At 48.9% G+C, this 16,232-nt stretch overlaps 1 protein-coding gene across 3 annotated transcripts in view; it reads right to left on the reverse strand.

Annotated features, from left to right (window-relative positions):
* NFATC2 (nuclear factor of activated T cells 2) overlaps positions 1 to 13,079 on the reverse strand; it is a 108,392-nt gene extending 95,313 nt beyond the window's left edge. Inside the window, exons 1-4 of one of the 3 annotated variants that reach the window (XM_072026603.1) lie at positions 12,392 to 13,079; positions 11,743 to 11,901; positions 10,684 to 10,869; positions 2,992 to 3,526 (exon numbers count right to left, since the gene is read on the reverse strand). The gene's annotated coding sequence lies outside the window, so the exon portion shown is untranslated. Of the gene's footprint in view, positions 1 to 2,175; positions 2,355 to 2,991; positions 3,527 to 10,683; positions 10,870 to 11,742; positions 11,902 to 12,391 lie in introns of those variants that run through there. The other 2 variants (XM_072026605.1, XM_072026601.1) reach the window with 2 other exon arrangements.
* Between the last annotated feature and the right edge of the window lie 3,153 nt (positions 13,080 to 16,232).

Here is a 16,232-nt window from a genome sequence, read left to right on the forward strand (position 1 = left end):
CAGGCAGCTAAAACTTGTAGATGGACTTAATCCAAAGTCTTTAAAATGAGCTCAGACTCTGAGTGACTGGTTGCTCAGTCTGGAGTGTGGGGAGGGCTATTAGAGCAAAAAAAAGAGAGAGAGAGCAGGGAGTAATATTCTGGTACTTCCTTTAAAAGACACACATGCACACGCTACTATTCAATTTTGGGGTCAGGTTGAGTCAGAGATATTACCCCCCAATTTTAGGCTTAAAGTGGTTTGGCAAGAAAGGACAATGGAAAATTTGCTCATATCTCCGTGTTCCCATTAAGTTCTGAAGTCTGCTGTGCAAACCAAAGGAATGCACATATCATAGTTTAAAAAAATAGATTAAGCCAGTAGTGGAAAAGAAGCTCTAGGATATTATTATCCTTGGCTATTTCCAAAAAATGAATGATGAAACATTTCAGTTAGAATATCTATTGGAATGTCATAAAAGAGTGCTCCAATTATGTCAGTGTCCCATCTGTGAATGTGATTTCTGCCCTGTAAGAGAGACTCTGAAATGATTCACTGACTGCTAGCTGGTGTAACTGTCTCGCCGTGCATGCTTACCCACAGAAAGGGGTTACCTGGAGCGAGAGAGCAGCAAGCAACGTGGAAAGACAGGATGACATAGGGACTCGGTTGCCTGATGAAAATCTCTGCTGTGTCTACTCTATCCTGCTGACAGTTGCAGAAGCACAGCACAAGGGAGCAAAGCTGCTGAAGCATCCTTTTGCTAACAGCGTTAGGCTATGCAAAATCTTCATCCCCCATTCTGAACCTGCTCTAATCATGAAACAGGGCTAGAGCCCGCAATCATTAACCTATATTTTACACACCCTACATTAATGAGACTCCTGCACTGTGCTGTGGGTGCAGAAATCCTCCCAAACCCAGAGCCTGATAGCACCACGTGCTATTCACTCCTAGCAGTTCCATGCAACTATTTCTCTGGGGACAGACTGGGAGCAGGACATGAAGGCGAGTCGCTGTCAGACTGCACTCCCATCACTGCTGTGCCACGGACAGAAGCAAGCATTTTGCCTAAGGGAAAAACACATGCCTGGGCCCAGGAGCATATTCTTTCTGGAGCGTCTCCAGGCTGTGTCGTGTAGCTGACTGCACTGCTTGTCTGGCTACTGTGGTCTCAAATATTTGATCTGGAAAAAAAAATCAGTGCTTTTCTTTTCGGTCAGTGACTGCAGGGCTCTGGGGAACATCCGTGCCTGGGGAAAGCGGGGATGCATAATAACGGAAGAAATAGTGGTGGGTACCATCAGAGTGCTGCCCTGTGCTTTGGTACACCACCACCCTACAGGAGGTGAGAGTGTGACCTTGACAACACCCAGAAGAGCATGAAGTCTCCCGTCTTCCCCCTTCCTGCTTTCTCTGCGGCAAAATAACTTCTCTGTGGTGTTGTGAGAGTGACTAAGAGCAGCTGAGGTGCTCAGGAGAGAGGGAGTTGTGGCTGGAGGAAGCCGAGGAGCAGGAGGCAAGGCGATGGCCTGATCCTAAGGCGGTGCAAAGCCGGTCGGAGTCTTTCCATTGGCGCTAGCGAGTGCTCGGATGAGCCCTTTTGGGCGTACGCGTTAACGAGTGTGTTTTGGCAGGTGCCTGGGGAAGCTCGCTAAGGCAGGAGAAAATAAACCAGCCGCTGCTAAGAGCCCTTCAAACGCCTCCTACCCGGTAGCCCGAGCATCCCCTCCGCCGGCCCCGGCAGCGCCCCAGCCTGTGGCTCTGACTCAGCGGCCGGCGGCAGGGCCAGCGCTGGCGGCCAGGGGCGGGAGCGGGCCGGGAGGGACCTAAAATGGAGAGAGGCCGTGGAAAAACGGCCCCGTCCCCCCCACACACACCTCCCGCCCCCCTCTCTCTCGGCACAGCTCCGCGGGCCGGCAGCCCGCCGCTGTTTGAAAATCGCCACTCACCTGCGCTGCCCCCCCCCCGCGGCTCGGTGGCTGCGGGAGCGGGGGGAGCAGCGTGGGGCCCCCCCACCTCCATCCCCCCACCCCCCGGCCTCCCCTCCCCAGCGGTGCTTTCCCCCGGGGAGGGCTTTCCCAGCGCGGAGCATCCTCCGCTTGGAGCCGCTCCCGAGAGCTCCGGGCACGAAGCCCCCCCTCCCCGGAGCCCTGTCCCATAACCCCATACCCCATTACCCCATAACCCCATTACCCCTTGCACCCCTCCGCGGGGCCGCGCCCTGCCCCAACCGCGGGGATGGGATGGGGGGGACCCCGCGGAGGATGCCGCAGCCCCTCCTAGGCGGCGCCAAGCTCTAGGAAAGGGGCAGGAGACGAGGGACAGCGGCCAGGGGCCACCTCCGCGGGCTGCCGGCTCGGCCCCGGGGCGCAGCGCAAAGTTGCGCCCCGCGCAGGGGGCGCGCACCGAGCGCTGGCGGCGGGGGCGGCTCCGCCTCTCGCCGCGCTTAACTCCTGCATCCACCGGCACCGCCACCCGCAGGGGGGCCGGGAGGAGCGGGGGCAACGAGACCCCCACCCCTCGGCCCCGCTGCTCCCCCCGGGGGGGCTCCGAGGCCGGGGGCAGCCGCGGGCACTCCCCGCGCAAGCCCCGCGCAAGCCCCGGCCCGAGCCCGGCGGTGCCGGGGAAGCCGCCGGCGGTGCCCGGAGCTGCGGCCGGGGGCAGGGGCGGAAGGGTTAAGCGGCCCGGGGGGGTGTCAGCGAGCTCCTCGGGTGCTGGCTCGCAAGAGGAGTCCCTCTGGCTGAGGTTTAAAGGAGGGTTCTCCAGGCAGCTTTGCAGCGCCTTCGCAGAGCACGCTTCGAATCAAACCCAAACCCAAACCCAGTCCCGTCCCTGCCCCGAGGGACCTTGTTGCCCCAAGAGCCCTCCTGCCCACCCGGCTGAGCGAGCCGAAAGCCCGCAGGAGGCACCTGGTCCACGGGGAGACCCCCGCACGGCCCTGGGAAAGGGAAAGGCACGGGAGGGCACGCACACAGCACACAGACACGCAGCACCCGAGTAAGACCCTACCTTGATCCATAGACCTCATGATGTGGTGGTAATGTACCAGCCTGCAGGCAGTTTCTCTCTGCATCAGGAATTTAAAAATAAAAATAAAAAAAAATAAAAAATCAATAGCAGGGAAAAAAAAAAGAAAAAAGAAAAAAAAAAGTCTTCTTTAAACCATGTTCAACCAATGCCGCCCAGACAGAGGGAACCCCTCTTGCTCGCCTCCTCCGTAAGTGTTTGGAGGTGCAAAGAGGGATCCGAACTGGGCTGAGCTTGTTCCTGAAGTGAAGTCAGTTCTCTGCTCTGAGATGAGGGTTACTAGAGAGGGAAAGGCCACTTCCTTCCCTGCTCCGAGTGTTTATAGTCTTTGAATGCTGTAAAATAACGGGATTCCCTCACTGTTTCCTCCTGTTTATCCCAGTGCCATGGAAACTCCTGGATGGCCGCCATCTCCCAAACTGAGGGCTTTCCTGCAAGCTTCACACTCAGGAATCCATGACGTCTCCAGCTCCGGGCCAAGGCAGCTCTGCGGCTTTCTCAGTCTGCAGCACAAGCACTTAATTGTTGAGCAGAAAGTTAGAGAGCGAGAAAGAAAGAAATATGGATGATGTTAAAAATCCCAGTGTGTGCTTTTTAAACAAAACTTGCAGGCACTGCAAAGCCTTTCAAAGCAACGGGGCTTCTGTGCAGAAGTTTTCCTTCTTCCCAGCAGAGACAAGCTCGGGCTGCTGCTGCTTTTACCTTTGAATAAATCATTCAGAAAACTCAGGTCCCAAGCTTATATTTATGTCTTTTAAATTTGCCAGCACCCTATTAATACCCATCTTGTTACTGGCACAGGCTTTGGCTTCTAATTACCGCTAGTTTGATTCTTCACGGAGAAGATGAAAAGAAAAAAAAAATCAGTTAATTTGTTTAGTGGCATATCACAGACCTCTCTCTGTTTCTATTTTTAGATCCATTTAGAAGAGAGAGGAGCAACCCCATGGATTTCCATTGATACACGTGGAGCTTAGCAAGAATGAAATAGCCAAGGAAGCCTCTGAAACCAAGACAACCCGTGTGTGTTTACACATACTATGTATAAACAGGAAAATAAAGCAAAAGAAAACAGGAAAATAAAGTCAGAGATGTGAAGCGTGTGCTGTCTCCCAACATATAGTTTTCACTGGCGTGTTAACAAGCATCTGCCTCTTGATTCTGTACGGGTTCAGTGCCTGCATGCAACAGGACTTGCATATACTTTTTTCCAGAAGCGATCACGAGCTCACATATGTAAACTGCTGCCTCAGGGAGCGGGAGAGCTCTGCAGCTCCCCGGCGTTCGTGTCTAACCCCACCGAATGCTGCGACGTACCCTGCGAGCCGGGGTGGCTGCCGGGGTCAGCTGGAGCCCTGGGCAGCAGCGGGGAGTGAGTCACTGCACAGGGACTTGGCCCGGCGCTGCACGGAGGGCTGGCTGGCACCCGCACAGCGTTTCCATTTTTCACTCTCTGAGTCCCAAAATCGACTCGAAGGAGGTATCACAATCAAACTTTCTGCTTCTCTAGTTTGTTGTCTTGCAGGCTAGCAACTGCAGGCCGGCCAGGGAAACTCAGCGCACCTCACTTTCCTAGCCTTTGTCATTTTTGGACGTGCAGAGGCGGAAATACCTTCCCCAGCTCCTCGCCCTGTTAATGCAATGTGCTTCCACTGAACCCTGAAGGTGCTGGGGAGCCCCCTCCCGTGGCACGGCACCATCCCCCAGTGGGGCTGAGCGGGGCTCGCAGTGAGCACCAGCCCCCCTGGGCAGGGAGCATCCCTCTCACACACCCACCTGCTGCAGGGGGCTTTTAGGGAAACCTTTCCTCCTCATCCTGCAGAGACCAAGCCCCATGACCCCACTGCTCTCTGAGCAGCAAAGCTGGTTGCAGACCTCGCTTTTTGGCTGCTGTCTAGCAGAGGTTTTCCTTCACATTGCACCCGCACAGCGAAGCCACTGCAGAGCCCCGGGCATGCAGCGCGGTGCTGGGGGATGGAACAGCAGGCAGGGAAGCGCCAAAAAGCTGTGCCTCACACCTAGCCTCACCCTGGAGGATTTGTCCTTTACCAGCCTTCCCCAGGGGCTGCAGCACAGCCCTGATGTTTAGGAGCAAGATCCTGCAACCCCCCTGCACTGGCCCCAAGAGGTGGGTGCGTGCACCCGCAGATCCCCAGCTCCCCTGCGGGATGTGGCTGGTGCTCCTGCACCCAGCAGCTCTGCTCCTCTTCAGAGAGCGGAGGTTTCACGCCTGTAGCCAGTTTGGCACACGCTCTGAGCCAGTTCAAGCCCAGATCCACCATTTGCATCACTTGAAGCAAAGTCAAGAGCCACGTGGTTTCTATTTCCAAACAGTAAGGGGGCGACGAGATTACTGCCTTGCCTGGAGAGAAGTGCAGGATCACTATTTTTGCACAACTTGCACCCCCACGCCCCCAAACTCCTTACCACAGCACTACCCGCTACCCCCAGCACCAACCAGTATGATTCCACTGGGAAATGCAGAGAGGGACTGGGGAGGGGGCTTCAGGTGAGGGGGAGCACTGCAGCAGGGCTGGGGTACAGGACCACGGCTGGGGCGAGCAGAGGGAGCAGCCAGGTACAGGATGGGGGGGGGACAGCCTGGGGGGGCCAAGGGCACCAGGCCCTGCCAAGGGTATCCCAGAGTGAGCGGAGAATGGGCGACCCCGATGGAAAGCTTCGCCTCATCCCACGCTGAGCTATAATCGGGGGAGCAGTCACGGCTCAGCGGTTATGGCACACAGGTTGGCTTCCCTAGTCTGGACCGTTTAAAAATACAATGTCTTTCTTTTAATAGCTCAGTTTGATCGGCTCCTGCTAGTTCACATGACAGGGTTTTCCTAAAATATCTTCTTCCACCAAGTTTTTTCCAACTTAAAAATGCTGAATCCTGCTACCCAAATTAAACTCAGTGCAAGGCGAAAAAAAAAATAAATAAAGAAAGAAGTGAAAGAGGGCTGGCGGCTGCCTCCGGACTGCTAGCATTCCCCAAACCAGCATATGACACAACTGTAAGATTTCCAAGGCTTTTGGAGAGTTCAGCGAGAGAATCGTGTCCTCCACTGGCTGCAGCTTCCCCGCTGAGTTAAACTTTCCTGACGGAACCTTTCTCCATCTGGCTCGGGCTCGCAGCGCGTTGTGAGCGGCCGCGGAGGAGAAGGGGGATATAGTTCAAGTCTTATATAACTGTGCAGGCTGGATGCGGGGGCAGAGACTTTCCCTAGAAACGAGAGATTTTTATATATATATAGTTATTTTTAGCTTCCTTTTCAAAGGAAGGCCAAATACCTCCGACTTTCCTTTGCTTTCTTATTTTGGTATCACTAAGGGATTTTATTTTTGGAGGTAGGGAGCTATTAATAGCTAATATTTATAACTATTTATTCCCTCTTTAGGAGAATACTTCCTCTTCCTTTCAGGGGCATATTTTGGACCACATCCCTACCCCCCAACAACAGACCCACCTCCCCACCTTGCGCATGGCAGCCCCCAGGATTCACCAAGAGGATGCCCGGCTTTGGGGGTCGGAGCAGAGGGGAGGGAGCACATCTCCCAGCCCTGGCCTGCAGGCAGGTTTGGAAACCGCTGCTGTCCCTGGGAGCAACCCGGCCTCAGCGCCGGGCGCCCAGCCGAGGAGGCTGAGCAAGGAGCTCCCTGCCCGTGAGAGGAGAGCTGCAGGTGGCTGGGGGGAGCCAGGAGCTGGCCCGAGGAGCGGGGAGCTGGGTCCTGGGGGTCCCAGCATCGCTCCGCTGCACCTCCTGCCAGGGAATGCTGCTGCCCAGCCGGCTCCGCGCTGTTGATCGGCAATAAAAATGAAATAGCTTTAAAAAATAACACAAATTTTCATGCTCTCCAGGAGATAAGACATCAAGGCTTCCTGAGGATGTGCTCTCAGGCCATTGGGGCAGCTGCCCGGAGAGTTTATCATAATAGACTTCATGGAGACATCTCTGTTTTCCACTTGCAAAGGTATTTCAGGCTCACAGCAATAATAAGTATTTTTGACAAAAGCTGATCACACTTCCAAAGTAAATACAGCTCTCCCCAAATCTGCCACGACACACAATGCACACCGAGCTCGACGTGTTGCAGGCCATAGGCAGAGCGGTGCCCGAACACCAGATTTAGGCACCTGGGTGTCGTCACTACACCTAGCCCGGGCTCCCAAACCGAGCCTGACAGGGACCCAACAATTCCCCAGCCGCAGCTCAGCCTGCTAACTGGTGCTAACTGGCATCTCCCTCCGTATTCATAACAGTCCTAGAGCATCGTGACTACAGAAAGCATGGCACCAGCTTACTTCTGACAATGCACTTGTCTAAATAACATATTCACTCACTTGATTAAGTTACAAACGGAGTGTCTGATCTTGTAACGAGCTCCACGTGGCCCGGGGAATCCACCCACATACAGCTCCGAGAGATTGGAACTAGAGCTGCTCGAATTTTTCCCATCAGAACATTTTTTCCAAATGAAAAATAGCTTTTCATCTAAAATGAAAATTGGTCAAAATTTTGTGTTGTTTTTTCTATAAAACTCAATAAACCGAAAGGCTATTTTTTGAGTTATAGTGTGTTAGTTTTTTTTCCTAAGAACTGGCTTTTAGTGAAAGGATTCTGTTTGTGAAAATTAAAAATAATTTTTTATAAGTGAAGAATGATTTTTATTTTTTCCCCCTCAACAAAGGCAGTTTCAGAAAACAAAACCACAAATAAAAATGATATTGAAGAAAGTGTAGAGAGCATTCTTTCTCTTCCCCCTCCCCTCAGAAGTTTCCTGTAAAGGAAAAAATAAATGTCTTTCGACTCACTCGCAGAACAATAGGGCCCCACTCTCACTGTCTTTAGTCAGGCAGCTCTTGAATTAGTGTCCTCTTATGGGACCAGGAGGATGTAATTATTTCAGCTGGCCCGATACAATTCCATCCCAGGCTTCAGTGTTCCGCTTTACCTATTACCCTGTCTGCCTCCTAGAAGTATTTAGGATTCCAGACAGACAGCAAAGTGTATTTGCAAAGCAGTCACACAACTTCAGAACCACTTATGGTGGTTATTATGGAAATGTCTAACACCCTCATGTCAGGCTGCTTGTGAAAGGAGTAACGGACCTGCACCTGCAGGAAAACCTGCTCTGAGCTTCAGCCTCCGAAAAAAACAATCTTGCCATTCTCCCCCCTAGGTAAAAGCCAAACCACACAGCCCAACCGCAGCACAGGCGCTCCCAGTGCAGCCAGCCGGTACTTGTCCCCCATGGGCTGGCCTCAGGCCCCACTGGCACCCCAAAACATGCCCACCCCAACCCGGCATCACAGCCCAACTCTTACCAAAATCAGTGCTCAGACCCTGTACCTTTCAATACGCAGAGAGCTTGTGTTGAATCTCAAACAGGGAATTTTAAAGGCAGGGAAATTAATTTGCATGAGAGAGGATACAAGGTGGAGTGACCCTAGGTAGGCCAGAAGGGAACAATTTTCTCCCCAGGAGGCTCTTTTTGACCTCAAGGAGTTTGCAGCTCTGCACCAAGCACTGAAACAGCTGGGGCTGGGGGCGCCAAGCCTGCCCCCACCACCCCCTGCACATGCCAGGGCAGGGGCAAACCCGATCATGCAGCCAAAAACCTGCGGGTTTACATGGGTTTTCCATGTAGGGAAGATTTAGCTTGCAGCAGGATGAGGGAGTCAGCCAGGAAGGGCAAGGAACAGGGAAGGTACAGGTGGATTGTGAACTTTGCATGCAGCACCCAAACACAACAGCTTGGAAATAAAAGCAGCAGATTGATTTGCTGCCTTGTAAGTGGCACTAGGTCTGCTCCAAAGCTGAAATTCTCCTGGCGCCCTTATTTAGCAAACTCGTGCAGAGACGGATGTTTATGCGCCATGATTTATGCTTTTATCCAAACACCAAACATTGTTTGCAGGGAACACTTAAGCCTTCCAGATTGGCACTGCCTTACAAACCACTATCAATGACGAGGTTAGCAGCTCTGAGGCTTTTTGCAAACAAGCAGGTAGGATAAAATTGAACTATAACTTTTTTTTTTTTAGTTAAGCAAATAAGAACCCTAGACAACACCATCAAGATATTGTTTTTTTGCCAAAGGTATTTTCTCTTTAAGAAAATAAAACCATCCATAGGGCGTTCTTTGTTTTTGTTTTCCAAGGTTTAAAGCTGAGGTTCAGAAGAAAGAGAGGGCTGAAAGGAGCAATTACTCACTGCAATAATTAGGAAGAACATTAGTCATGTTTGGGAGTTGGAGAGGTGCTTCTCTGTGCAGGGATGGCAAGTAAACAGCACGTAACCATTTACCTCTTTCTTTTAGAGCCTGAGCCCCTGTCACAGCAGTCATCAAGCCATTTTAGGCTCTCCAGCAAACAGCCACACAGGTGAATGACTGTTTTTGAACTCTGTAATGTTGGATTTTTAGCCCCATCAAGTTGCTACTTGGGAAACTCCCATTATTGATCATATCAGGATTAGAACTGCCTGGTGAACCTCCTGCCCTCTGCACAGCAGAGGACACACCCTCTGCACCACCGCCCTTTGCACACCTGGGGCTGAGAGCAGAGGGGCTGGTAGACCCTGGGCACCCTCCCCTGCCTGCTGTGTGGCCAAGATCCTGCAAGGACCTGCCTGCAAGAGCCATGCTGCAGCAGCAGCAGCTCTCCTATGGGGCTGGCATGAGGGCCTGCAGAGCTTTCAGAAAAGGAAAGTATTCACGGCTGAAAGCTAGCCCAGGAAGGACTTCACTCAGCAAACCTAGACAACAAAACCCACCATGCTCGCAGAATCCCTGGGCTCCAACACCCACACCTCTCAGCCACAGCATACAGCTGTGCTGGTGGATAACTCAAGCCAACGTCACGCTGCTGTCTCACTACAGAGAGTGATTCTTTCACACAAGGTCAGAGTGAACTGTAGATTAAAGTGATATTCTTGTATCTAAATACAAACTACCTCTTGCTATCAGGGCACTGGCAAAAATACAGGTATGAATAGATGGCATTAGTTTTAGTTACATTAAGTCTGAAGTTGGCTTATTAATAACAACAACAATGAACTAATCCAATTAGACACCTGCACATAAGTTTAGGATGGAAACACTGATGCAATCAGCTACTATATCATATGATGGCTAAACTAAATTATGATAATAAAGAAAGGTTATGACTGTTTTTGAAAAGGTGGTTCTATGCCTTTAATATTGCCGCCAGGGCAAGGGAATCTGATATTACATCCTAAACACAATTTACGATTCATTACTGGGGCTCTGGCCACACCCGGCAGCTAATCTAGAATTTCACACATTTAATGAACTTCATACTTGAAATATGTGGTCTGTAAAATCTGATTTACACTGTTGTTAAAATGGTTGGTGTTTGAAAGAAAATATATTTTAAAGTATGTATTTGTGCACAAAGTTTTTTTTTCCTAAAAAAATCCAAACCCAGTCATTAATTTACCCCAAAGCATATAAAAAGTTCCCTACAGAGTAATTTCTAGTGCAGTATTTCTTTCAGCACCTCAGATTTACTCCCTATGTTTCTTCGGGAGCAACTGCATTCAGTTATAGAAAGAAGTAGAGAGCCTTCACAATATAATTGTAGGTGCTTTGGACAGTAAGTTAACTTGACAAGTCAGCTCATGATGGAGTCCAGGGTCTATAATTAGTGCTTACCTGCCACCATCATAAAAATGCTGCATTTGGTCAGTTCTTGCTTGAGCCATACAAGCCTTGCAATCCTAGTTCATTCAAGCGTGTTAGCTTTTTATTGGATGTTAACACCTGATATTTCCTTCAGGCTCTGGTTTTACTGAAGGCTTTGTCGCATTATGTTCTTCGAAGCCGGAATGGCAACAGGAGCTGAAAGAAAGAAGAGCAGGAACATTTATAAATCACTGCCCCGTATGCATCCTTATGGTGAAAGATCACAAAAGACATGAGGGCTGCTGAAGGAAATAGCTGTCACTCAGATGTGAAATACAAGATGTTTCTTTCTGTTGAAGACTATTTATGGTGAGCGCTGCACCTGTAAAAATTAGTTCCACACTTCAGTAACAAGGACTCAAAAGAATTAAACTTAAACAAAACCAGCCAGATTCCCTGGAGGTGCCAAGGAGCACGACCCCCTCAGTGCACACCAGCCACAGATCTTCCACCAAAATACCAACATGATGCATCTGATTTTGGAAGGATTTTCTCCCTAAGGGATTAGTGTTGCAAACAGCAATTTTACTTTGCAAATTTGTTTTCTGGATCATTTCTCCTTGTATATAGGAAAGATCAGATGTCAAAAATGTGATCAGTAAGAGCCTGAGGCTGCGTAGAAGCAAAACTGGGAAGCTTTGAATCAAACTTTAGCCCACAGACATTTGCCTGAGAAATTCTGGCACTGGTTTCAACCTAAAATGTAAACTGTCACTAGGGTTAATTTATCTGCATCCAGCTAAAAGGCAGCGATACGTTCAGATAAACAAAAAGGAGGATGCTAAAGACTGGAAAGGGGTGTATCTGGGGAAAGAAAAATATATGAGGGTTGAGAACATCTAACCTTTGTCTTTTAGAAACTTCTTCATTTTACAGCCTAGCCATCAGGGTGGAGAAGGCCCAAGTTTCTATGCCACTCTGTGCGTCATTGATAAATGCTTCTTTGGAGTAGCTCTCAGCAGAAAATAATGGCATGGAACCTATTTAAAACTTAACTTCTCTTTCTCCTTCTCCAGGGATTTTACTTACCTTGGACATGGACAAATAGAGATGAAGTGAAGAATTGATTATTAGTTTCCAGCTCACACTTCAGGGGGAATGATTGCTTGCCCTTGTTTAATTTTATTCACCTTCAAACATTGAAATCACTCTTCTGTTTGTCATTGGGCTTGAAGTAATTGCTGCATGCTAGAAAGAAGCCAAGATGGCCTATTAAATATTTAAAGCTACATTAATAAACAACAGGATGCGACTGCTCCAGTTACTCTCAAAAATTAAATTAAGGATCCCGAGTGCAGACTGAGTGACTTGTAAATATGTCTCGGTGCCCGGGCAGGAGCCCTGTGAGCACTGATGCCCACACCACAGCCCAGGGCAGCCGTGGAGCCGAACCCTGGCTGGGCAGGGTGGGTGCTGATGTTTCCTGGGGCTTGCTAATCACAAGAGCAGCTCCAGCAGCACGCACTCTCCTCGCTCACGTTGCAGGCCCGTGCCAAGGAAGCCTTGGCAAAAGAGTGGTTAAAACACTGGCTGCTCTTCACTGGGCCTCCGAAACTTTACAGCTCAGGGTGTGCTGGTTGTCAAACATAAGGAGAACAGGATGGAGCCTAATAGAGGTGCAGCTGGAGAGAGCAATAAACATTTCCAGCAACATCTCCAGGGCGAAGAAAGATCCTACCTCCTAAGGGCCTGGAGGCCCGCTGGCAGCGCCGCCGGCCCACAGTGGACGACGACGAGCTGCCTCACTGCCCGCCGCAGCCCAGGCCTATCCTCAAGGGTCCGATCTTGTCAACTCTTGGAACGAGACCGAAGGGAATCAAACAGTCAGAGCAACCCACTCGAGCTCCCAGATGCAAATCAGCACCCTGAGGTGCCCAGGAGAGCGGGCTGAGACGCGGAGCTCGCTCTGTGACAGGCTCTGTGGCGCTCGCCTCAGGTGCAGCAGCGGCTGCAGGGTGTGTGGTGAGGCGCTGGGTACCGCTGTGTGAGGAGAGAGATGCCGTCTGACAGAGGCAATGCCGATCCATATAAAGGTGCCTTTAGTCATATTGAACTTAGAAATGGTACAGAGGAATTCCACCTCTGCAGACAGCGTCCCTTGGCCTTTTCGATAGGCTCAGCACCAGATGGCGTTTCTTCTCATGGCCGTTGGAACGGGTTAACGTGCTCCATCGAGACCATTCTGTGGCATTTCATGTAATAGTCACACCAAGTCTCATTTTAAATAGGAAATCTGATCAATAGTGATTTGTATCACTTTTTGACAAGTGACACAATGGTGAAGTCTGCCACTGTGCAAAATAAATCAGAAGTGACATGTCTTAAAAGTGTAAGAGCCGGCACAAGACAGATCCATGTCTAAAGGCAGAGAAATACAATGCCTACAGCAGAGCTGCAACACAACTTTTTTGGAGCAGATGCGCAACACATGACTAAATATACTGTCTGATGAAATCACGAGCACGGGAGATGCCCCCGTCCCACGTGCCCACCAAGGTGCGTGCCCCAGGAGCGCTTCTGAGCTGACTAGGCAGAATCACGCAGCACCATCAATCCACCTCTATTCAATACTCTTAATTTATATTGCGGGTAATTCTACTTTTACCCTGGTAAACAAGTCTCTGGACATGGTTAAACTACTCAGTGTACATTTAAAATAAAATCTGTTTCACATAAAAGGACAAATGAGAATGACTATTACCCCCATCTTTAATGTGCTAAATTCTTTCGCACAGATTGTTCTTGTTACTACTTCTTTCTGTGAGAGAATCTGAACAGCACACAATATTCCTCCTTACGTGCACAATTACAGCAAGCCAAGAAAAGGAGACTTTAAAGTGGGAATGCTATGATTTTAAAGCCTTTTTTTGTAACCCGCTCAGTCAATAACAGTTAGGTCCTAGGCCACAAAGGGAGAAAAAGCAGAAGAGGGAAGGACATTCTACTGAAGGCCAAATCCTGCAAGCTGCTGATCATCTATAACTTTAATTACAAGAAGCAGAAACTCAAGAGATTCACTGCACAGCCTAGAGAGCCCCATACTACCCAGAGTTTTAGGGCAAGGAGATGCTTGCTTGTGGCCCCAGGAAGCCACAGCAGCCAAGCAGGCATTAGGCTGATGGCAGTTTTGTTATCAAATTTACGTAAGTGCTGGACCAGGACTTAGTGCTGCTAATCGCTGCTGCCATGTGCAGCAAACTTCTTCCTTGCACTACCTTTTTGCAGTTACAGCAAAGCCATTTCTGTGATTAACTGCTGCTCGCATTCTCAAACTCACCACTTTACCATGGAGTTGCACAACACTAGCCCTGATCCACAGTCCCAATTTCAAGACAGAGCAAGCCAACAAAATTGTTAAATTGAGGTTCATCAAAACTCCAAATAATAGCAGTAGTTTTGTGTGTGCCCTTTTTTTTTTTTTTTAAGCTTCCAATCACATTCCTAATTTAAAAACAAACATTTGGATACACCACGGAGCAAGTATCTTTCCTGTGTGATTGACTCTAAGGTGGGTAGAAACTCCAATAATCAAACAGGAAAGTAATTTCATACACCACGCTTTGCCATGGGTTTGGGGTTCAGACCAGAGACCCTAGGTTCTCTGTCCCCATTTCCTATCTGTGAAACAGGAACAGCAGCAGCTACCTTCCTCTAGTAAATGGTTATCATGACAATTATATTTAACGCCATGCTAATGCAATGGAGAAGCAGCAGAATACAGAAGTACAGCTGTCAGTAACTGGAGCCATTGGAAGGAAAAGACAGAGGGCACATCAGCAGGATTTTCTTCTTTATGAACGGCTTAAGGTGAGGTTCTGTATGTCTTCATGCCACACGTAAGGCTCAGGGCCATAGTATGAAACCCAATTACCAGCCAGCACCTTTTTTTTTTCCCTCCTCCCCTCCCTTTAAAGAAAAAAGACACTAGTATATAATACAACCACAATTTGAAAAATAAGGCCACTGGCATTCTTTGGTAAAGCTTAAGCTGAAAACTTATCCCAGGATGCGTGATCTTCCAAAAATCTGCCAACCCCTGCAGTGTTCAAACTTCTTGTATGACCACAGCCACATGAAGAATGAAATTAAACCCATGGAAATCTTTGACATTTCTACTATTATGCAATGTTTGGGTGAAAAAAAAAAATTGCAGAAATTCTCCTTCCCTTTCCAGAGTGAGTTTAGAAAAACTATTTCTAGCTTTTTTTAATTACACATTTCACCATTAAAAAGAAACCGTCCATAAATTAAAAGAACCACTAACTAGGGCTTATGTAACCCATTTAGAGTGGGAAATTGGTAACACTTGGGAGTGAAGTCTGTTACTGTAATTTCTGGAGTCCACAGCATTCATTTGATGTGTGCAAACATCACCAAAAAAAAAAAAAAAAGCGTATTTAACATTTGCATTAACTATTTTACACAAAAGAATGTTGATCATGAGAGAGGTTAATATGCTGGCATCTGTCTCCTATAGAACCTAAAAGAAAAGCTTTTTAATATATATTTAGGAGTCTGAGGGAATAGTTTTTAATCACTGCTTGAGTTAAATAATCTCCCAAGTTATGGATTTACTTTATCTAATTCTATTTTTCTTTCTTTTTATTTGAGGGTGTTTATAGCTCTATTACATTTTAGTAGAAAAACACTGCATTGTGTCCTTAAAGTTACTGCAGTTTCCTCTGCAGAGAATATTCAGCATTAAATTCCTTCCTCTCCCTCCATTTCTGACACAAACACGGCAGCCAGCTCTATCTGTGTGACTGCTGTGTGCAGAAAGAGTTCCTTAATCAAATGTTCGAGTGATGAGAACATGCCAAAAATAGCTGCTCCTACTGCTGTTGCGTCACTGCTTTTCCAAGAGCAGCACATCCATGTTTCGAATGAAAGGCCTGTGCCTCCTAATTCACACCAGCGGGAATCACCAGTACCAACCATCTTCTCCCTCACTGGGGTTACACCGGCTTAAAAAAACCCCAAGGCTAACTCAACCAGAATCTTCCTGAACGAGCTGGGTCTCCTGAAACTGGCTTTTCAAACAGGCAGGCACCTGGGGCTGCCTGGGCTAGCTGGGAGCGCAGTGGCACCCAAATTTCCACCTTGTGGCAACACAGGTGGCACATGCAGCTGCTCCTACGCTGCTCCCCAGGGCTGATGAATACCTTTACAGTACGATACAAAGCTCAGATGGCTTGGAGAACACAATCCTGCATGAAACTGCAGTCTTTCAAGAAGCCACCGATAAAGCGAAGGACGGCAGAAGTTGCCATCTCCGATACACTTCAAGCTTCCCGTGAAGACAGCTAGCAAACTGCTTATAGCAAAATATAACGAAGCAGGTCCACACTGATCAGCAGGGAGCACTGATCATTTCTCACACGTGCATTTCCCATATAGCCACATTAAAGGGCCACAATGCAACTTGACCTCTACACTTAATTCTGTCAGAACACATCTTGGACTGATCAGGGCAGGACTAACTCAGGTGCATCACAGCTGGCATATATGGATGAAATAGA

The sequence above is a fragment of the Anas platyrhynchos genome, chromosome 21 (genome assembly GCF_047663525.1).
Source record: "Anas platyrhynchos isolate ZD024472 breed Pekin duck chromosome 21, IASCAAS_PekinDuck_T2T, whole genome shotgun sequence".
Taxonomy (NCBI): Eukaryota; Metazoa; Chordata; class Aves; order Anseriformes; family Anatidae; genus Anas; species Anas platyrhynchos.